At 45.0% G+C, this 24,002-nt stretch overlaps 1 protein-coding gene across 4 annotated transcripts in view; it reads left to right on the forward strand.

Moving 5' to 3' along the window:
* The window catches only part of LHFPL3 (LHFPL tetraspan subfamily member 3), a 550,996-nt gene that overhangs the window by 513,726 nt on the left and 13,268 nt on the right, over positions 1 to 24,002 (forward strand). The window contains exon 4 of one of the 4 annotated variants that reach the window (XR_008631063.1): positions 23,699 to 23,728. The exons of the other annotated variants lie outside the window; for them this stretch is intronic. The gene's annotated coding sequence lies outside the window, so the exon portion shown is untranslated. The remainder of the gene's footprint in view (positions 1 to 23,698; positions 23,729 to 24,002) is intronic. 4 annotated transcript variants of the gene reach the window in all.

Here is a 24,002-nt window from a genome sequence, read left to right on the forward strand (position 1 = left end):
GTGGCCAGGAAAGAGCAAACCCTTCCTCTCCTTCCATCCTCCCATCTCCTGCTTTCACCTTACCAGCTGAAACTAAGGGGCAGAGCAGCCCAGTTGGTGCAGGTTGGCTGCCTGGGGCATAGAGTTGTGTGGGGAAGCGGTAGAGAATGGACTGATGGGGCAGTGAGAAAGCACTAAACCCAGCGTTTGATCCCTTCAGTCCTTCCTCACTTCTGCCTATGCATTTCCCTCACTGAGGCACGCAGATTTGTGAGTTGAAAATATTTTAGGCACTCAGGCTTTTTTCAATGAGCATTGATTACTACATAAATTATATATCTTAGTATATAAACACATCTATGCCCCTCTCTGTATTACTTATCATAAATAATATATGCACCACTAAAGGTACTTTTATTGATAGAAAAGAGAAAAAGTTCCAAGAAATGAGGCACTGTTCAACTATGCCCATCAGGTGGTGGGTCCAATTTCCCTAGCTGAGTGTCAAGTCTGATGGCCTCAGTCCGATCCACAATTGTCCCTATCAGAAAAGGAGTATCACAGTATTTTCTAGAGAAAAAAAAGAGACATATTTCTAACACTAAATGCTGTGACCAATTTCTGTTTTGTTTCGTCTCTCTTGGGGGTTGATACTCAGTGCCTACTCCTGGCTCTGCACTCAGGGATTACTCCTGGAATGATTTTTGGCATCATAAGGGGTGCCAGGAATCAAACCTGTTGGCCTTGTGCAAGGCAAGCACCCTAGCTGCTATCTCTCTGGCCCCTATAATAAACATCTAGTAGAGGACTTTATATATATATATATATATATATATACATATATATATATATATATACATATATGTGTGTGTGTGTGTGGCAATGACACCCTGGAAAGTTTCCTTGACAATAGATTTTGAGTTCTATTTTAGTTTTTTGGGAATTGGGGGAATTTTGGGGGAGGAGGGGCACACCTGGCTCTACACTCCAGGATCACTCCTGGTGGGTTCAGGGGACCATATGGGATGCTGGGGATCGAACCCAGGTTGGCTGCATACAAGGCAAATGCCCTTTGCACTGTACTATCACTCTAGTCCTATATTTTAGTTTCTTTTTGAGGGAGAATATACCCAGCAGTACTCAGGGGGACCATGTGGTGCCAGAAACCAAACCCCAGCTCCAATATGCAAGTCATATGCTCCAACTCTGTCCCCATTGTCTCCCCAGATCAGAGGACTCTTTTTTAATGCAGTTTTTCTAGGGCTAGAGATAGTACAGTGGCTAAGGCTCTCTCCTCCCATGTGACCAACCTGGGTTCAATCCCCAGCACCCCATATGGTCCCAAAAAAACCTTCCTAGAGTGATCCCTGAGTGGAGAGCCAGGAATAAGCACTGAGCACAGCCAGTATGACCCAAAATTAAAATGTAAAAATAAATAAAAGGAGTCCTTTCCAAGGAGTGATGGATCAGGGCGTAACACTCTAGTGGATCTCGGTGATGTGGTTCCAGGAGATGCTACAACAATGGTCCTGGGATAGCGTCGTCATGTTCTGACACGGTCAGTGGTGAACCTTAGAGAACCTCTTTCTCAATTGGCTCTTCTGTTAGGGTTTTCATTGGCTTAGGCATCTGGTTTATTCTCTGCATCTCTGTCTGCACAGAGAGTGTCCGATGCTACTAGGGAAGCAACATACAGACTTTGGGAAGCAGATAGACAAGTGAGGGCTGGCTGATGACCTGTTCTGACTACACCATGGCTTCTCATTCATGGAGACACATGGAGAGCTAGATCTTACTCAGCCAGGTGGCGCTGTAGAGCTTCTCTTTCACCCACATCCAGCAGCTTGTTTCAGCCATCAAAGAGTAAGAGCTATATCTACACAATGGAATACTATGCAGCTGTTAGAAAAGATGAAATCATGAAAGTTGCATACAAGTGGATGCACATGGAGAGTATCATGCTAAGTGAAATGAGTCAGAAAGAGAGGGAAAGACATAGAATGACTGCACTCATTTGTGGAATATAAAGTAACATAATAAGAGACTGACACCTAAGGTAGTAGAGATAAGGGCCAGGAGGATTGCTTCACAGCTTGGAAGATGGCCTCATGTGCTGGGGGAAAGGGCAGCTGGGATAGAGAAGGGACCACTAAGTGAGTCAGAAAGAGAGAGACAGACATAGAAGGACTGCACTCATTTGTGGAGCATAGAATAACATCACATGAGGCTGACACCCAAGGACAGTAGATACAAGGGCCAGGGGGATTGCCCCATAGCTGGAAGACTGCTTCATGAGTGGAGGGAAGAAGGTAGATGGAATAGAGAAGGGATCACTAAGAAAATGATGGCTGGAAGAACCAGTTGGAATGGGAGATGTGTGCCAAAAGTAGATAATGGACCAAACATGATGACCTCTCAGTGTCTGTGTTGCAGGTCATAATGCCCAAAAGTAGAGAGAAAGTATGGAGAATATTGTCTGCCATAGAGGCAGGGGGAGGGTGAGAAGAGGGGGGTATACCCAGGATATTGGTGGTGGGGAATGTGCACTGGTGGAGGGATGGGTGTTTGATCATTGCGAGATTGTAACCTAAACATGAAAGCTTGTAACTATCTCACGGTGATTCAATAAATTTTTTTTAAAAAATTTAAAAGAGGGCTGGAGAGATAGCACAGCGGGTAGGGCGTTTGCCTTGCACGCGGCCGACCCGGGTTCAAATCCCAGCATCCCATATGGTCCCCTGAGCACAGCCAGGGTAATTCCTGAGTGCAGAGCCAGGAGTAACCCCTGTGCATTGCCAGGTGTGACCCAAAAAGCAAAAAAAAAATAAATAAATAAAAAAAATAAAAAATTTAAAAGAAAGGACCACTAAGTAAATGATAGTTGGAGGGCTCGCTCGGGATGGGAGATGTGTGCTGGAAGTAGACTATGGACCAAACATGATGGCCACTTAGTACCTGTATTACAAACCATAACACCCAAAGGGAGAAAGAGAGTAAGAGGGAATGTGCCTGTCACAGAGGCAGGGGGTGGGAAGGGGTGAGGGTGGTGGGATGAATACTGGGAACATTGATGGTGGAGAATGGGCACTGGTGGAGGATGGGTGCTTGATCATTGTATGACTGAAACATAATCACAAAAGTTTGTAAGTCTGTAACTAATCTTATGGTGATTTATTTTTTAAAAAAGAGTAAGAGCTGGGAAAGGGCTCGAGGGCTGAAAAGCTGCTCTGCCCCAGATGCCCCAGTCTGACCCCAGCACCCATGGTCCTCTAAGCACTATGCGGGGAATAGCTCTCTGCTTTAATGGGTGTGTCTCCCCCTCCACCCACCCCACCAAATATTTGGGAATGGGATATACTACTAAAGAGTGAAAGGAGAAAAATTGACCTGAGACTAGAAGATACTCTCCAAATTTCATCTTCAAGTTTAAATCTCAACAACCTCCCAGAACCAGGGGCACAGCTCAAAGAGTTGGGCACAGTTTTGCATGCAGGGGGTCCGGGTTTGGCCCCAGTATTGTGTGGTCCACTGAGCACCACTGCAAGCGACCCCCGATCATGGAGCTCGGAATAGCTCCCAAGAATCACTGGGAAATAAAACTAAAACAAAACTACAACTTAGCAAAATGCCTTAGAGTCATTCTGCTAGTAGAATTAAAGCCTTTCCTTTAGCTGGGAGTCACAGACGAGGGCAAGTCAGAATCCCCTGTCTCCTGAATTTTAATACAGGCGAAATGAGATCAAAATGAACTTTAGGGGGTGACTTGAAAGGAGTGAATGTAGGAGCTCCCACACACTGCCACCTCCAGGCACCAAGCAATTTAAAACATTGCCTCTAATACTTACCCTTCAGGTAGGTGGTATTCTTTCTTTCATTTTTTACAGATCAGAAGTGTAGGTTCTGAGCTGCCAAGCCATTGCCCAGGGTCACACAGTGGTAGGTCTGTGTTTGATCCCAACTTTCTCTAACCTCAAGCGCAAGCTCATGCTGCCACACCCCTCAAGGCAGCTGAAGGCTTGGTGCTTCGATCTGGGATTTGGAGAAAGGCAGATCTGGGCTTCCTGGATGCCTGCTTCTGAGCAGAAGGTCTTGCTGGGCTTCGGGAATGCCAGAACTAGGTGCTCCTCAGCCCTGCAAAGCTTAAAGCTGCACATGGATTTGGACCTGCCATATCCTAGAGTTAGTGTTTCCTGATTAGATGCAACCACAGTGGCCTGGCTACACAGAGTCACATGATGTTCTCTTCATGCTCTTCATCATTGACTTGAGTGGGTTTTATTCTTCTCTAATGAAAGCTCCTTGTTCCACCCAGAAAAGAAATCCAGACTCGACGTATCTGTGTTATTGATTTTGGATAATAGTTGTCTTTTTTTTCCCCTTGGCCTCTGTTTGACTTCCCTCTCTTCATCTCAATACCCTACAACGCAGACACTGCAAAAGTGATGGACACAGGCTTGGTCCTCTACTGGAGTCATTGTGATCTATTCTTAGGGGTGTATTGAATTTCATTCTGGTCAAATGAAGTGAGCTCTCCTGCCCCCTGTTTTTATAGAGCACCTGCCAACAATTGCTATTAACTGACGACAAATACAGCAGTGCTGTTAAAACCGTTTTTCTCAGTGACAGCAGAGGCTCTACAAATGCAGTGCTGATGGGAAGATCTTGTCTCAGATACATGCACCTCTTCAGCTGGGATTCACAAAGCCCAAATTCTGAGGGCCTTGGGGCAGCTCGAGGCCAGTTGGCGGGAAGCAGCTGACTTTCACTGAGTGCCTACTGCACGCCAGGCATTTTCCATCTGTTAGCATCATTCTGTTCTTGACATGACCCAAAGGAGTGGGATTTATCATCCTCATTGTCTGAGTGACTGCGTGGACTGATGTGAGGTGACCATTGGGTCAGGATTTGAACACAGTTCTCTCTGATTACACAGTCTATCTTCTATGTGTTGTGTTCCTGTCTCTTGTTCACTCCCAGGAGAATGGGGGCACTGGGCTCTATAAAATGGGCATCAGTCACTGATGCTAGCTAAGGAGGCATGGACAAAGCCATGTCCTGACACAGACGGACGTAGTTGAGGTGAGGGAAGGGATCTACTTATTTTTATTGGTGGGGGTGGTGGGTTTAGGCAATATCCAGCAGTGTTCAGGGTTTACTCTTGGCTCTCTACTCAGGGATTACAACATCCCCAGTGGTGCCAGGGGACCGTTATGGGGTGTCAGGGATTGAACCAAGGTCAGTCATATGCAGGCAAGCACCTTAGCCCCTGTACTATTTCTCTGACCCCCTACTCCATTGTAGAAGTTGGTTTAGTTCCTACTCTTCTTTTTCTCAAAATCACATCATTTTCTTTCCTCCCCCTCTCTATCATTCTCCTGTTCTCCAAAGTCATTTTGGGGGCCCACACCCAGTGGTGTGTGAAAATGTTGCCTCAGAACCCCCTTGCCAGCCGTGCTTGAAGGTCACCAAGATCATGCAGTTCTGGAAATGAGTCCAGGCCTCGCATATGCAAAGCTCCTGCTCTGTCACTTGGGCCACCTGCCCAGTCCTCCAATATATTTTTTTCTTTTTGTACTTTCAAACCCTGGCAGTGCTCAGGGTTTACTCCTGGCTTTATGCTCAGAGACCCAGGGATCAGTCCTGGTGGTACTTAGATTGATTCCAGGATGTCTTAACCCCAGTACTACCTCTCCAATTTTGAAAACTTTTTTTGTTTTTTTCTTTTTGGGTCACACCCGGCGATACACAGGGGTTATTCCTGATCATGCACTCAGGAATTACTCCTGGTGGTGCTCGGGGGACCGTGTGGGATGCTGGGAATCGAACCCGGGTTGGCCACATGCAAGGCAAACGCCCTATCCACTGTGCTATTGCTCTAACCCCTTTTTTTTGTTTTTTTTGTTCTGTTTTTTTCTTTTTGAGTCACACCCTCGAAAACATTTTTAATGTCCCTTTTTTCCCTTACCTTGCCTTGCCTAGTAAGAACTGAATAGTTGACTTTTCATCACTTGTTCACTTAAAATATGTTGAATTACCTATTACCTACCAAGAGAGACAGACAAGAAAACCAACTTGAAGTAATGTTTGATCCTATAATAAAGAACTAGCTAAGTAGATTGGGGCACTGGGAGACCTTCCAAAAATTTCCCCATGCAGGATAATCCATCCTTATACCAACAGAATCTTCTACAAACAAACACATCAAAAGTCACACCACACCACAGCTCTCAGATGGACTTAACATTTTATTCAAGAGAGGGAGTATAATCTACACAATGGAATACTATGCAGCTGTTAGAAAAGATGAACTCATGACCTTTGCATATAAGTGGATCAACATGGAAGTATTATGCTAAGTAAAATGAGTCAGAAAGAGAGGGACAGACATAGAAAGATCACACTCATCTGTGGAATATAAAGTAAAAGAATGGGAGACTAGCACCCAAGAATATAGAGATAAGTACCAGGAGGTTGGCTCCACCGCTTGGAAGCTGGCCTCACATGCTGGGGGAAAAGGCAGCTCAGATTGAGAAGGGAACACCAGGTAAACTGTGGTTGGAGAATCCACTTGGGATGGGAGATGCGCACTGAAGGTGGACTATAGATCAAACAAGATGGCCACTCAATACCTCTATTGAAAACCACAACACCCAAAAGGAGAGACAGAACAAAAGGGAATGCCCTGCCACAGAGGTGGAATGGGGTGGGGGGTGGGTGGGAGGGATACTGGGATCATTGGTAGTGGAGAATGGACATTGGTGGAGGGATGGGTACTCAAGCATTGTATGACTGAAACACAAGCACGAAAGTTTGTAAGTCTGTAACTGTACCTCATAGTGATTCACTAATAAAATTTTTTTTAAAAAAAAAGGAAGTACACTCTACGTTTTCAGGATCTCAGACTTTGGGGCCCTCAAACTTCCTGTGATAAAATTCCTGATATAGCAATATAAGTCACTGTCACTGCCATCCCGTTGCTCATCGATTTGTAACGTCTCTCATTGAGAGACTTATTGTCACTGTCTTTGGCATATCCAATACACACAGGTAGCTTGCCATGCTCTGCCGCTCGGGCTAGATACTCTCAGTAGCTTGCCAGGCTTTCCGAGAGGGGCGAAGGAATCGAACTCAAGTCGGCCACATGAAAGGCAAACGCCCAACCACTGTGCTATTGCTCCAGCCCAGCAATATAAGTACATTTTACTATTACCAGTTATTGTGATAATGATACTGCCACCTGCTAGTTCCAGGACCTTGAACAGGTGACATAACCCCTTTATGCCACCATTCTCCATCTATAAAATGGGAATCATGATAGCCTTGGAATTGCAGTAGAATTGTGATGATCTCTATAGTCATAAACACCCAGGGCCTTGCTGGCATAGTTAGCTCTATACTCTTAGCAATTCTTCTTCACTCTGACAGCAAATGCCTGTGGCAAAAGTTCAGTTCAGGGACCAGAAAGATAACACAGGGGTTAAGACACTTGCCTTGCATGCACCTGATTCAAGTTCAATACCCAGCACCACACCATGTGACTCGTGATCACAGGTATAGCCCCTAAGCACCACCAGGTGTGGTCCAAAATTGTCACTGTCACTGTCACTGTCATCCCGCTGCTCATCGATTTATTTAAGCGGGCACCAGTAACTTCTCCATTGTGAGACTTGTTGTTATTGTTTTTGGTATAGTGAATATGCCACAGGTAGCTTTCAGGTATCTCTGCCGTGCAGGCAAAATACTCTTGGTAGCTTGCCAGGCTCTCCAAGAGGGGCTAAAAACAAAAATGTTTTGTGCAGGAGATAGCAATAAATTCTTGAAGCAACAACAGAGGGTTTGGTTCCACAAAGATTGAGTACAAACCCCATGTCTGCCACTTCATGAAGCCCTATAACCACTAGACATTTGTCTTCTCCAAGCTTCTTTGCACTTCTATAGAACAGGAATCGGTACTATCTGGTTCACAGGATAAAGATGCAGTAAGAATGGATGAAGGCTCTTAGCCCAGAGCCTGCCTCACCCTCAGTCAGGGCAAAATAAACTATGACTGCTGATGTCACTGGGGGCAGCATCTCCAGTCCAAGAAGCTGACTTCAGGGAGCTGTCAGGCCCCAAGGTGAGAGGCTGTGGACCAGGAAAGAAATTCTGAGTGGGATTTTCTGTAAATTCTGATGTTCTCTAACAAGCACACTGGGAGGCAGAACCAAACTAACTGCAAGGTAGAATCAAGTGTCTAGACAACATGACCACAAAATCTCCCCATGAGAGCATCCTCCCCAAGATCCTAAAGGAAGGGAAGGACCTCATCTGGCTCCTCTTTGCCTCACCAAAGGGAAGGAGACTTCATTCTATTTGCTTTGGGCTGGATCATCCAGCAGAGCTGACTGAGGGGCCTCATTGGTCTCGTCCCACTGACCACTTGGATCCTGACAGAGCCTGTGCAGGTGGGTGCTCTGGGCCAGAGAAGACAAAGAGGTTGTTTCTGTAGATAGAGGTGAGTGTTTCTGCTATTTTTGTCTTCAACACTCCCTCTTAATAGAATAAGTGTCAAATAAATATATGTTAGATGACTATTCAATAAAAACAGTGGCAGAGTTCTGATGAAGAAAAAACAAATGAATGAATCCAGAATATTACATTTTTTTAATTTTTACTTTTTTTATAATGTATAACTGTGTGGGCAGGAGAGGGCATATGCAGGTTAAGGCACTTGCCTAGGAAACTGAGTCTACAGCCCTCATTTGAATACCGGAATTGTGTGTGCTCTCCCAAGTACCACCAGGTATGGCCCTGAGTACCACCAGGTATATCCTGGAAACAAAAACAAATAAATATGTATTTGAGGATGCTCAAGCCCTCACTCACTCAACGCATATTTTTTCTTTATTTTTTTCCCTGCCTCCTGTCGTGTTACCTCCCATACACCTCTTCTTAACACGCCCACCTTCTCAATTTGCACACATTTTTCCTTGTGTGTTTCCAAAGGAATTCAGGGCTGGCTGCAAACCACCTTCTCACCCACTTGGCCTCCCCACACGGGAGGTTTCAGAATGTGTCCACAGACTAGTTGTACATATTTCACTGAGTTAGTCTCAGTTGTCCTCAGAATATTAGAATGTATGTTAAAGTTGGCTAGAGATATAATACAGTGGATAAGATGCTTGCCTTCCACGCAGCCAACCTAGACTCGATCCCCAGTGCCCCATATGGTCCCCTGAGCTTGCCAGGAGTGACCCCTGAGCACCATGAGCTGTGGTCCAGCCCCACTCCCCACCACCATATCAATCATTGTATCATTGTATCACTGTCATCCCATTGTTCATCACTTTGCTTGAGTGGGCACCAGTAACATTTCCATTGGAAGAATTGTTGTTACTGTTCTTGACATATCGAATATGCCATGGGTAGTTTGCCGGGCTCTCCAAGAGAAACGGAGGAATTGAACCCGGGTCGGCCACGTGCAAGGCAAATGCCCTACCTGCTGTGCTATCACTCCAGCCCATGTCAATATTATGATAAAATGTTCTCATGGGAGAAATGGCCAGGGGAAAATGTTGTGGTGGGTCAGCAAGCCTTTGGAGATGCTTAATGAAATCTAGCCTCCCTCCCCCAAAGGGTGCCGGGTGATATCCCTCCCTGCCCCAAGGGACCCATCCCCGGCAGCTGAAACCTTCAGAACTCAACTGCTGCCCTGCCGACGGCCGCTCTCTACATGCTCGGGCTGAGCCTCACCCACAAGTGAATCCCCAGAAACCCCAGATATGCTGGACTTCGTGACTGAGAACTCTGGGTTCAATGGGACCAGGAATGGAAATCCTGTGTCCATCTCCCCCTGTCTCCTGCAACTCAGCAGTCATGCCCATAAGCCACCTCTGGCTGGCACCAGACAATCTAGTCATTGGCCACCATCCAGATACAATGTCCTTCTCTCCCATAACATGACATTCGCCATAACCATGCCACCAGACCCCACGCCAGGCTGTTTCACTCGGGGTGCCCTGGAAGGGGAGCGAATGAGATCTCTCCCCGCCCCAAGGGACCCAACCCCAGCAGCCGAAAACCCCCAGAACTCAATCACCACCAAGCTCATGGCCACTCTCCACATGCTCGGGCTGAGCCTCACTCACAAGTGAACCTATTCCTAGACTGTGAGGCCACATTCACAACCTCAAAACACTTCATAGGACACACCTACCCTTACTCCAAGAGTACCACACCACATTTGATGGGGTTCAAAGTAGGAGACAACTAATTTTAGATGGAATTTTTTTTTTACATATCTATATATAAAAGTACACAAGGCTCAACATTTAACAAAACCATGTTATCTCTTATAGAAGGGCTTAATGGCTCTGGGGTGAAATACAACAGTCTTCACACTCTTTCCTCTAAGAATACTTTTTTGTAGCATTTTCAGTGATTTTTCATAACAAACAATACAAAATATATTATTTTGGTTCTGTTTGAGGGCAGGGATTGGGGCTCGGGATGGAAAATCCAAACTATGGTGGTGGGAAGGTGTAATGGTGGTGGAATTCATGTTTGAATATGATGAAATGTTGTGAACTGCTTTATAAAATTTTAAAATAAAGTAAAGAAATCTGGCTCCCTCATTGGACACACTGTGTTGAAGTGAGCGGAAGGAAAGCCCAGGAGAGGGTAAGACTTCCAAGCAACATCACCCATAGAGAGTGGCTGCTACTCTCATCTTATCTAATTCTCTTTATTATCAGAATATTCAAGCTATTAACCTCACTCTGGATATTAAATTAATTTGGACAAATCACAATTGATGCCAATTAACTGTACTCAAGAACATTTCCTCTTAATACTACAATTCACAATTACACATAATTGCAATCTAATTTATTTGCTTTAATTAATATTTGACTTATATAAAAGGAGATGAGTGGGAGAGGGTTTTAAAGAGTGTCTTTTCACTGATGGTATTTCTAGTGCCTGAAAGAACGTTTTTTACACGAAGGTAATTTTTACATTCAAATGAACTAGTTCTCCAGAGGTTCTCAGAGACATAATGCATACATGTTCATTCATGCTCATTCATTGCCCCTAATCCCATGACATTAAAGCTTGGTATCTCAATGGTTCCACGCAGAGAATAATTTTACATGAAGTATTCTCTTTCTTCCTAAGGTAAAATGCTCACTGACCATGAGATAGGCTGTCCCCAGGCACACTGGTGAAATCAGATTTTGCCTTTATTACTCCTCCATGTTTCTTTGGTGCCCACCCCCAAATTCCACACCTCCAACCACCCTCCCTCCCCTAACCCACATCACTGCAAACTCTGTGCTCTTTGGCCAGAGTTCTCCACAAGTTACTGGTCCTGAGACCTGGCAGGTTGTTAGAGTCCATGTTCATCTGAGCCAGTAATTCCTGGTGGAATGTGACCAGATGGAGGGAAGCTTCTTCCTTTCCCCCAAATAACAGAACTCCAAGTTCCCCAAGATGTTTACAACATGAAAAGCTTTGAGGGGAAGGGGTGACTAGGGGCCACATCTGGTGGTGCTCAGGACTTAGTCCTGGCTCTGTGCTCAAAGATCACTCTTGGTGAGCTAGTGGACTGCAAGGGGTACCAGGGATCGAACTCAGGTCATTGGTATGCAAGGCAAGCATCCTACTCACTATCCTATCTCTCCAGCTCCAGTCTGAGCATATTTAACAGTGATGGGAATGGTGCTAATTAGTATTTAAATTACATGATAAACAAACACACAGCAACACACACACACACACACACACACACCAAAAAACAAAACAAACAAAAAACCACCATAACTCCACATCACAAAAAAGAGAGGTGGAAGACACTTGTCTAGTCAGCTGCCAAATTCAAGTATTTGTCAATTACCACTGTCTGTCCCACATTTTACCAAATGCTAGAGATAGATGAAAAAAACTGTGTTTACAAAATTCTTCCTTCTCGCTCTTGTAAAATCATTGCTTGCACACTTTTCTCTCCTCCATCAGACTCTGAACTCCTTCTAGTAGGTCTTCCTCAACTAAAAAGAAGTTGCTTCTGGCTGAAGAGAAAGTACAATGGTTAAAATATTTGTCTTGGGGGCTGGAGTGATAGCACAGCGGGTAGGGCGCTTGCCTTGCACGAGGCCGACCTGGGTTCGATTCCCAGCATCCCATATGGTCCCCTGAATACCGCCAGGGGTAATTCCTGAGTGCAGAGCCAGGAGTGACCCCTGTGCATCTCGGGGTGTGACCCAAAAAGCAAAAAAAACAAAAATAAAATAAAATAAAGTATTTGTCTTACATGCAACCAAACCTAGTTGAATCCCCAGCACTGCATGGTCCCCCAAGTGTGGCAACTTCTCCCCCACAAAAAAAAAGAGATTTCTTAGACAATTCCCAGGATGGGAAAACATGTTTGCAATATATTCCAATATGGGACTTATATCAGAATATATAAAGAATTTGTGAGGCACCGGGGAGGGCAGGGGCAGTCTGGGGACAGAACCCAAATGTGAGCATGTGCCTTACTCCAGAAGTACAGCCCTGACCTATGAAGATATCAATACTAAAAAGACAAATCCAGTAAAACCTAGGCAAGGACTTGCAATGGACATTTCTGAAAATATATACCGATGATCAAGAATCATAGGAAAGGATACTCCATATCATTAATCATTAGGGCATTAAATAAACCAAAACCATGAGCAACTACTTTAAACCATTAGGATGGCTATAGTTTTTTTTTATGAATTCAAAGAAGATGAGCAATACCTAACGTTGAAGATATGAGAAAAAGTTATATACTACTGATGGCAATAAAAATAGTACAGCTGTTATAAAGCAGTTTAGACATTTCTCAAAATGTTTAGTAATTGCACTTCTAGGTAAATGTTCAAGAAAAATGAAAAGGTTATAACAGCATTGTTTATAAGTCAATAGTTGGAACCATCTAAACTCTCATGGGTCAGGCAGATGGTGCAAGGGGTGGAGTGAATATGTTTTATGTGGGGGGTCCTGGATTCTATCCTCTGCACCATCCTGAGCACCACCAGGAGTGGCCTAAAAGGATGAGGTGGGGGTGGGGTGCAGAAAGGAACTGTCAGCTAAAAAATGAGTAAACAAAATGTGGCATATCAATATGGTGGAATTTTGTTTGACAATAAAAAGGAAAGAAGTACTCATAAACTACAACATGGATGAACTCTGTTTTTTCTTTTTTTTGCTTTTTGGGTCACACCTAGCAATACACAAGGGTTACTCCTGACTCATGCTCTCAGGAATTGCTCCTGGCAGTGCTCGGGGACCATATGGGATGCTGGGAATCGAACCCAGGTCAGCCGCGTGCAAGGCAGACGCCCTACCCGCTGTGCTATCACTCCAACCCCAACATGGATGAACTTTGAAAACATTGTACTAACTAAAAGAAATCAGTTACAAAGGACTAAGGTACATTTCAATGTGATGTCTACACGTATGGTGACAAATTTGCCTGGGACTGAGGACATTCTTAAACATACAACTTTCAGAGAGCAAGTCCTAGACAAACCCTACAATGTTTGAGACATATTTATACTAAAAATCTGTGCAGTGTTTATTTAACTAGGCATCCTGTATTTTCATTTGCTAAATCTGGCAACCACTGCTGTTTACTAGATGATCCAATTCACTTAGATCAAGTTGAACTAGGAATCTCAAATACATATTGAAAAGCCAGCTGGGGGTGTCTGGAGCTCATGTAGTAGTACGTGCTGCTTATGTCCTTATGTCCTCCATTCAATTCCTGGCATCGAAATCTTAAAAATCAGGCTCAGAGAGGTAGCAGAGCAGATAGGGTACTTGCCTTCCAAGTTCAATCCCCACATCCCATAATTATGCCCATCCCCCACTCCCAGACACAACCAGGAATGATCCCTGAGTGCAGAGCCAGAAGTAAGCCCTTCTGGGCGTGACCCTAAAACCAAGTCAATAAATAAACAAAAATTTTTTTCTTAGATTTTTTATTTATGAGAAGTTTTGTCTCACAGGTATTAAAATGTTTAAAACACAGATAAATGTCAAAAAATATTCATTGGTTAAACTACCCACTTTAACAAGTAGCAAAGCTTCAACCTGCAAGTTGAACAGCTATCTTAATATAAAAACTAGTTTTGTTATGAATGTAGAATATCTGAAGTAACATGTATCTTCATTTTCTGGGCAAACCAATAAAATAACTTACAATCTGAGACTTTCTGTCTTAGTAGCAGAAAAGAGAGCGCCTTGATCTCACAACACATAAAGCTAATTGACAAACATGAAAAGAAAAACCTTTCTTTTTTTTTTTGCTCATTTTATAGTTTATTCCCATCATTTTTTTTCAAACATGATGACCTCTTAGTGTCTGTGTTGCAAGCCATAATGCACAAAAGTAGAGAGAGAGTATGGGGAATATTGTCTGCCATAGAGGCAGGGGAAGGGTGGAAAAGAGGGGTATACCTGGGATATTGGTGGTGGGGAATGTGCACTGGTGGAGGGATGGGTGTTTGATCATAGTGTGATTGTAACCCAAACATGAAAGCTTGTAACTATCTCACTGTGATTCAATAAAATTTAAAAAAATAAACAAAAATCTTAAAAAGCAAAGGTATAGGGGCTGGAGAGATAGTACAGCATATAGGGCACTTGCCTTGCACACAGACGACCTGGGCTCAATCTCTGGCATCCCATATGGTCTCCTGAGCACCACCAGGAGTGATTCCTTAGTGCAGAGCCAGGAGTAACCCCTGAGCATCACTAGGAGTGACCACAAAACAAAAATAAACATCAACAAAAACAAAAAAATTAAAGGAGATTGAAGATAAGGAAAATGGCTCTGAAAGCATTTTATAATCTTAGCTCAGACTGTGACACAAAAACATAGCTTTTACCAAAACCTATTTCCACAATCATTCTGACTAAAGGTCTCATTTTCAAGGTCTGTGTCAAAGTGTTCATATCAAGGAACTAAGGGATTAATTTATATATACTAAAATATATGTATGTATATGTGTGTATATGTATACATATATACACACAAACAAACAGCTACATTAAAGTAATATGTTTTTTAAAGGTATTTTGCCGCAGATGAAGCTTAAATTAAGCTTCCCCCTAGCAGCTGAATACATGATGAATTGTATTATGTCTATTTTTAGCCCTGGAGTGCATTGGCAGACAGACGGTCTGAAAATAGAAGCAGACCTAGGAGAGCACAGAAGTCAGGGAGCTTTTCCTCCCTGATTAATGAAAATGAAGCCAGTTATCTGAGCCTAAATGGTTGGAGGGAAGTGTGTGTAGCGGTGATCAGATTAAAAGGCTGTGACTTATAATTTGGAAATTAGTAAGGAAGGTGTCACTGAGGCAGATTAAGGACAGGGCTGAGTTCCCTGGGAATGCTCAGCTAGTGGGAGCGAAGGATTTGTGTATTTGATCAAGTGCAAGGTCATGGTCTTTTACGAACTGTAGGATAACATTGGTTTGTGCTTTCTCCTCTGCCACCAGGAGTTTAGGCTTACTGAGTAATACCCATCAGGATGCTCCTGAAGCACATCCATTCCTCTTTGTTTATTGGAATATAGCTCTAAACATTTTAGGATAACATTAGTAATGTCCTGTTTCCCTTGCCATAGGGAGTTTAGATTTATCACAGTGCTCTGAGGCACTTCCATTCCTCTGTGTTAATCTGTAAACTCTTCTCTGTGCTCTCCACCCCAGCCAGTCTATCACCTTTTTCCCCTAATCAGACTATTAACTTGTAAGGTCAGATCCTTCTAAGGACACTTGACTTGTATTCATAAGTGTAATATTGCTTTTCTCCTTCTCTTATGTCCTTTTGCATAGTTTACTTTAAAGCAATGTCCTTTTTGTATAGACATAGGAACACAGTTAATATTATGCTTTTGTAACTTGGGAGTTCATTGACTCCGAATAATATTCACTCCTGGGCATCTGCTTTCTTGACTTAAGCCTCAGTTGCCCTTAGTTCCTAACACCTCAAAAGCAGGATCCCGAAAAGGAACTGGATGGACCCAGGACAAGCTCTGAGCTACCCTGGCATCGAAATGGGCCAGGCCAAAGCACCACAATACTTAACTATAAGTTAAGAGCATGATCATGGACAAATTCTGTCATGATCCAAAAATGTAATAACGAGATTAGGACCCTGCTACGGTTAAGAAAGACTAATCTGGCCTGAGCACTGTAGTCTGAGATCTATAGTAAGATGCCCCCAGCAGAGCCACCCTATAAGCTTAACATGTCTCTTACTGTGTCCATACAAAATGACTAATATTATGAATATTTATATGTTTTATAACATATATGTTTGGACTAAGGAAAGGGGAAACACACCCATAGATGTGTTTGACTCGGGTGGGTCATCCTGCTGAATTAGAGCTTGTCCTAGAAGAAGCTTCCCCTGAGGGAAGGACTTTACCTCTGTTGATTGTATGACCACACCTACATGTAATTATTACCCCATCCCCTCATGACCTGGGATTTAACTAAGGCTGTAAGAGTGGGCTGGGGGAGGCAGAAACAGGAAGGAGAAGTATGAAGGAGCAGGATCCATGAGGAGGGTGAGGGGGACCGAAGAGGCAGAAGGAGAGTCAGAGAAGAATGGAGATGAGATTGGAATAAAGTGCACTTGACACCAACCAGCCTGGCCCTCATTCCCTCCTTCATCCGCCCATTGCCATCGGCCACCCTGAGGTGGGGGAAGCAGTGCAAGACCACCGAATGCAGGCGGTAAGGGAGAGAGTCGCCGTGGCCTTTCGTAATTTATTTTTCAAATACACAACGAACCATTTCTATCCCAATGCACCCTCCCTCTCCTTAGGAGCTATGTCTCAGGGATGATCTCTGGAAACTTTTCAATGCTCCCAATTAACAGCCACCGAGGGTGAGGGCAGGAAAGCAGCACCCCCAGAGGCATATAGGCCCCTCATCAAGTCATTGACACTCCTCTGCTCCTGAGTGATCTTCTCAACCTACCCTCAGAGCTTCCGTGCCCAGACCTCACCTTTCAGCAAAGCATGCCAGTGCTGAGCCTGTCAATGGGGAAATGACCCAGACAAGAGTTCCAGAACAGGCTCTGCCACTGAAAATTTATTTGCCACTTGAATCCACTAATAGGGATTACAAAGTACCACTCCCCTGCCCTTAGAGGGAGGTGGTGAGAATGAAAGAACTGGCACTGCAAAGTGCTTGCTCTGAAGCATGCAGCCAATTGTGAGGCCAGTCCAGCTCCTCTGGAAGCAGGAAGCAGGTGCTGGAAGTCAGTTGGGTGGATTCAGGAGTTGACAACAGGCAGAGAAGCTCTAGCTCCTTTCCCTTTCATTCTGTCCTCCACTCTCTTCCCTTTCCTTTCCACACCCCCTCCTCTGTCAGTGCAAAGGCCTTCCCTCTGCAGCTGATGGATGCTCTCCATAAGAGAAACTGATGCCTCCCTCCCAACCCCCTCCACCAAAGTCTGCACCATCTTTGCCACCCTGATGTTGTTTCCCTGTGATCAGGATTCAGGAGCCTCCTGTCTCAGAATCATCTGGGGCTTAAAGTTGGGATTGGTGGGACCTGGTGATAACTCATACATAGGAAGCCTGTAGGCTTGAGGACTTGAAATATATCACCGAATGTGATCCCCCACAGCACAAAAAAAAAAACCAGTCAGGTGCACAGGCAACTAAATGTGGGACCAGAGAGATAGTACAGAGGGCAGGCCTTTTTGCCTTGCATGCAGCCAACCTGGATTCGATCCTCAGATGGTCCCCCAAGCTCCACCAGGAGCAACTCCTGAGTGCTAAGCCCTAAGCACTGCTGGGTGTGCACCCCCCCCAAAAAAAAAAGAATCAAGTGCAGCATGATCTCAACCAGCTGTTAGGAGGTAAATTAGCTGATTATCTGATTAAAGTAATTCACACTGAATTGAGAAGAACAAATAAACTCCTCTACCAGGGAAATTTGCATTCTGACACTTTGCAAACCTTAATGAATTTCCAATTAGTGAAACCTGTGGGATGGATGTTTAAAGGAAAAATCGACCTTGCCTGTGACCCACACCTCAGGGGAAGCCGCTGATGTATGTGCAGGGAGGAAGGATATATGAGTCAGGCTTGCTGCAGAGGAAAGAGCTGGTGTGGAGGGAGAGAAGTGGAAGGCACAGCGAGGGGATGGGAAAGAGGGAAGAAGTGGGGTGTGGTACAGACAAGAGAGGGACATGGGATCTTAAAATCCTCCCCCTACCAGGGCCAGGAGTGATAGCACAGTGGGTTAGGTGCCTGTCTTGCACCGGGTCAAGCCAGGTTCCATACCCAGTACCCCCTGTGATCCCCAGAGCCCACCAGAATTTATCCCTGATCACAGACTCAGAAGTATGTCCTTGACAGCACCTGGTGGTCCCCCAAAAAAACAAAAACAAACAAAACCATAAAGACTATCTGTATAACTGTCATTGTCACCCTGTTGCTCATCTGTTTGCTCAAGCGAGCACCAGTAATGTCTCTCATTGTGAGACTTATTGTTACTGTTTTTGGCATACGAATACACAACGGGTAGCTTGCCAGGCTCTGCCGTGCAGGCGCGATACTCTCTGTAGCTTGCCAGGCTCTCCAAGAGGGTCGGAGGAATCAAACACAGGTCAGCCGTGTGAAAGACGAACGCCCAACCGCTGAGCTATCGCTCCAGCCCATCTGTGTAACTGAAGACTCACAAATATGCAATTCCAGTGCCCACCTCTTTCTTGCTCTCTTTTACTGAATTTTTTATCCAGGGAGACACACCCAGCTGTGCTCAGAAGTCACCCCTGAAGAGAGACCATAGGCCATGCCAGGGATCAAACCAGAGTTGACCACACGCAGCCCCTGAATTATCTCTCAGCTGCCAAATTTCGTCATCTCTACATAAGTGTTATGAAAGCTGGGACTCGTCTCTTTTGTCCACCACTGTGTCCTGGGTGCCTAGAACAGCGCCTGACACATTCTTGGTGCTCATTTGTTTAAATGAAATCATACAACAGAACTCAGAAAAAGGAGGAATGTAAGTGAGGTGCACTACTGACTGGGAGTTTCAAGGTTACAACCAAGTTCTTATTTACTTGGAGAAAATGGAGTTACTGTTTCCTGTTTCCCGCTGTGTTCTTTCATGATGGAGTCGTTAGAGAAAGCAGGTCCCCTTTCATCCCAATAAATGGTCCTTCCTGGTCTTCTCGGCATCCTATTTGCACACACAGAAAAATCTCTTCTCTGTTGCACATTCTAACACTTTCAAAAATTACACATTCACAATTACCAAATCACAAACTCAGCTTTTACCCACTTACTGTACATAAAACAGAGCTAATGAGATTAGGCAATAGGAAGCTTTTATATTGCAAAATTATATTAATGGAATTCTCCCAGGAGCTAAGCTGCTTCCTCTCTGAAAGTTAAACACATTCCAGAAATCACATTAAAACTCTTTCAGACTCCCCAAGTCTCAGGGGTCAAGGGAAGGGAAGACTGAGGTAGCTTTACAAAGCAGCTTATGGACTCTCAACATTTAACTATGGATGAGGAAATCTGCTTTGGGCCTTGGTTCTTTATCTTAAGGAAACCCACAGTATTTTCTCTTTTCGTGCCAAAGCTGGTGGTTCTGGCAACCTTTTTCCCAATAGTGGAAAGCACAGCAGTGGATACCAATTTCCAGCAGCCTCTGCCCCCCAGGGCAGAACCAAAAGCAAAAGTGATTCCTTGTGGGAAATGGTTGGGCTCAAGGGAAAGCGACTATCTAACATTCTACAGGGATGTTCTTAGACCCAGGCAATGGACAAAAAAGATACTCATTGGTGGTGTTGGTCTTATTGAGGGATAAAGCAGATGGTCCTTCCTTCATCCTAGCTCAATGCCTGGGTTGGTGGGCAGAGCTTTTTCATGTTTGTGGCACATTAGGAAAAAAAAAAGTAGAGTCCCTAGTTATACTACAGTGGGTAAGGTGTTTGCCTTGCTCATGGCTCATCTGGTTCCGGTCCTAGGCATCCCAAGTACCACCAGGAGTAATTCCTGAGTGCAGAGCCAGGAGTAACCCCTGAGCATCTCTGGGTCTGACTCAACATCCACCCCAAAGTACCAGAGAGATAGTACAGTGGCTAAGGTTTTGCCAGCCCCTATCTAACCCTGGAACTTTACTTCCAAAGATCTTTCCTGAGCACAGAGCCAAGAGTAACTCCTGAGCACTGCAGGGTATGACCAAAAAGATAGCACTGCACTGCACTGCACCATTGTCCCATTGTTCGATTTGCTCAAATGGGCACCAGTAACATCTCCATTATGAGACTTGCTGTCAGGCTCACCAAAAGCCACGGAGGAATCAAACCCGGGTTGGCCGCATGCAGCAAATTCCCTACCCGCTGTGCTATCGCTCCATTCTACCAAAAAAATAAAACAACAAAAATAAGAGAATATTTCTTAGTTCCTCAGAGATTTTGTGTGCATGCTTTGCATGCCAGAGTCCAGGTTTCAGCCGCTACACCACATGGTCCTCCCTGAGCATTTCTGGGAGCAACCCCCAAACTCTGTATTAGGGAATATCCCTGAGTACCAGGTGAAGCCCCAGCCTTCCACCCCCTAAAAATAGTATCTTAGCTTGGATTCCTCCAGAGGTCTATCCAAAACAAGAAATCAAATGTTAGCAATTTGTTCAAGAAACTCTGATTGGAGGTGAGAATGTGTGAGATATTTTCTCAGGTAAAGGAGGGCAGGCCACTGTAGTTGGGTCATTAGGCCAGTTACTCTTTGGGTAATGCAGCTCCTAAACCCAGGAGTAATGAAGGTGATATTAATACATCAAGTATCGGGCAGCTGACGGTAGGAACATTGGTTCCCTGGCGTGTCCAATCTGCCCTGTGACTAAGCAGAGAGAACTTTGCTGTCCAGAAAAAGTTCCTGTCCAAAAATAAAATACCATGGTTAGTGTTGGGATTTGGATCAACAGCTTCTGCTATGAGTGTTGACTTTTCCGGAGAATTTGTCTCTAAAAATGGTATTTGGGGGCCAGAGCAATAGTACAGAAGGCAGGGAGTTTGCCTTGCACACCACTGACAGCAGCTTGATCCCCAGTTCAAGTTCCCCCAGCATCATGTGGGTTCCCCAAAGCATCACCAGTACTGATCCCTGAGCGCACTGCCAGGAATAAACCCTGAGCATCACTGGTGTGGCCCTGCCCTCGCCCCTAACCCCATCAATAAAACAAATGTTCAGTCATCTAGTGTAGGAACAAAGCCTAATAGGAATGATCTAGAATGTTTTCAGTGAAAGCTGAAACCATGAAGATGTGTTTTGAAACTAGCCATTCTGCTTCATGTTGTGTGGACTGGTCAGATTTTCAAGGTTGAGTTTGGACTTGGTGTGTGACAGTTTGTAATAGCCTGAGAGTCAGAGCAAGTTACAAGGAAAATCCTGTCAGGAGAATGCAGGTCGTTTTTTCAGTATGGAAGCTAGGGGAAGTGAGCGGGGGCAGGTTACTACCAAACGGTGGGGGGTACCATCTGCCTAGCACCACATGATCCCCTGAACACACCACCAGGATCACTCCTGAGCACAAAGCCAGGAGTAGCCCCTGTGCTCTTCAAGGGTGTAGACCAAAAACAAAAACAAAAACAAACAAAAAAAAATATTGTCTCAGGGGAACAAGACTGGATATGAGAAAGGACAGAGAGTTTTCTTCTTTTCATCAGAAGATCACTTTTACAGCTTGGTTTTTTTAATGACATTCACCTCTTGCCTTCATAAAGAGAAATTTAAAAACTCAAGCTGCTGCACTCTACCTAGGACCCTTCTCGAAATTATGTAAACTCAATCCATTTTTCTTATTAAGGAGCAATTCTAGTTCCTAGAAGTGTGCTTTCCTCTTCTCTTTTCAGTCTTGGGAAGAGGAAGCAACATGGAGTTTGGGGGGCTCTCAGTGGCACCCTGCATAAAGCATTCCTCCTCTCAGAGTCTCTAGCCCATCGACTGCTTCCCTTCCTAATCCGCTTCCTCCCTCCCCACCACACCCCCCGCCCCAGTCCTGCCAGCCCTGAGGTATCCCTCCCCATGGAGCTCAGGTCTGATCACTGCTTCCAAGCCACAGCTTCCCCCCACCCTGAGCCTCCGGGGTGCTGTGTGTACCAGGGAATGAACCCAACTGCCCCGTCCATCAGGTGTGCTTATCCCTTGGGACCTGACTCCCACTTGGGCTGGGAACCTTTGCCTGCTGGAAGCTTCAGCCCTGGAGCTGAGATTCCTTGCTGGCGGGAAGGAAGAATTACCAGCCAGGGACGGCCAAGGACCAGCAGGGAAGCCTTCAGCCTTGCAGCAGGCTTGATCCTGTGTGTGGTTGTGTTTCAGAAGCACAGATTGAGTGTGGCTCCCAGCTGAGTGTGACTGGGCCAGGTGTCTCGTGCATCTCCAGCCTGAGGAGAGACTGGAGCAGAGAGGGGGCCCGGCCGGTGGCCCCCACAGCCTCCACTGGCCTCATGCTGTGCCTGCGTGGACTACAGCAGGTGGTCATTGAATGTTCGTCTGATGTTGTTTTTGATTTTATTGTTTTTTAAGATTTTAGAGGCCACACTTAGCAGTGCTTAGGAACTGCTCCCAGCTCTTTGCTCCGTGGTCTTTCTCAGGCGTGCTCAGGGGACCATGTGGTGCTGAGGCCAAGCCTGGATCTCCTGCATGCAAAGCATGTCTTGAGCCCTTTGAGCTGTCTGTCCGGCCCCTTGATGTTGTTGTGTGTATGTATCTGCCTGGAATGTCTCATACAGATCCTTTCTGTTTCTCCTGGATCCTGAAGTGCCTCTGTGGCAGAACTCAAATTAAGAGTGTTTTGAATGGTTCTGGAACCAGGCTTGTCTTATTTTGCCCAGGAATCATTCCCCTGAATCAAACATAAAATCAGCAAAGCTGAGTCAGGGGTTGGTAGCCTTTCTAAGAACCAGGAGCCTGTTTCCTATCTGTGGGAGGAGGAAGCCCTAGTACAAATAGGAGCTGGACAAAGATAAATAGTGTGTGTGCTGGGGGACCCTGCATGGGCATGCCTGTGTGTGAGAGCCACCAATGCTACAATCATGAAGAGAGGAGAGATGGTGGAGATAGGCCAGCAGAAATTGTGCGTGGGCCAGGGACAGCTCCAGCTCTCATAACCCAAACAAACAAATAAACAAACAAAACCTCATACCTTGTTCCACCTAAACTCTGGTTTCAACAGAATCGAGTAAATCATTTTGAACATGAGTTACTCTTGCTACCAGGAATCTAAGAGAAAGAAATTGAATTTGTTGTCTCATTGTTGTTTTTGCTTTTTTTTTTTTCGGGGCATGGGGGTGGCATACCCAGCAGTGTTCAGGGCTTACTCCTGGCTCTACACTCAGTGATCACTCCTGGCAGTGTTCAGGGGACCATATGTGGTGCTGGGGATCGAACTTGGGTCAGCTGCATGCAAGGCAAGTGCCTTATCTGCGTACTACCTCTCCAGCCCTACTCTTTGGTTTGTGGGCACACCCAGGGATGCTCTGGGGCTCCTCTCAGCTTGACTCTCTGGGGACCATGCAGGACCAAGGATCTTGTGAAGCCCGTGCTCAGCTGTTGAGCTGTAACCCCAGCCCTCTTCCCATTTTTGTGGCTTTTTCCGATCCTTGTGAAAAGGTCCTTTTGAGATACTTTGCATATTGATCACAGGTTTTCTTTTCCATGCTCATTCATTCAACAAGTCTGTACAGAGTGATGCAGCCAGGAACACAGTAAGTGCATGGGGAGGTGGCAAAGAGATGCTTCGAAACCCCTTGTTGCAATCCCCTGGTAGGCTCAGCCTTTGGACCTTCTCCTACACACTTTCTTCGGGGAAAAAAAAAAAACACCATTGGTGGAAACACAAAGGATGATAGAATAATTGGTTTCTGTTTCTTGCTAAGGCATTTAAATTTCAAAATGATAACTACCATTTTTCTTGTTATAAAAGTAGTGCATGCTTGGCTCACTGTAAAACAAAATATCAGTCAGTAAAGAAGTGAAAAT

Source organism: Sorex araneus, chromosome 1 (assembly GCF_027595985.1).
Source record: "Sorex araneus isolate mSorAra2 chromosome 1, mSorAra2.pri, whole genome shotgun sequence".
Taxonomy (NCBI): domain Eukaryota; kingdom Metazoa; phylum Chordata; class Mammalia; order Eulipotyphla; family Soricidae; genus Sorex; species Sorex araneus.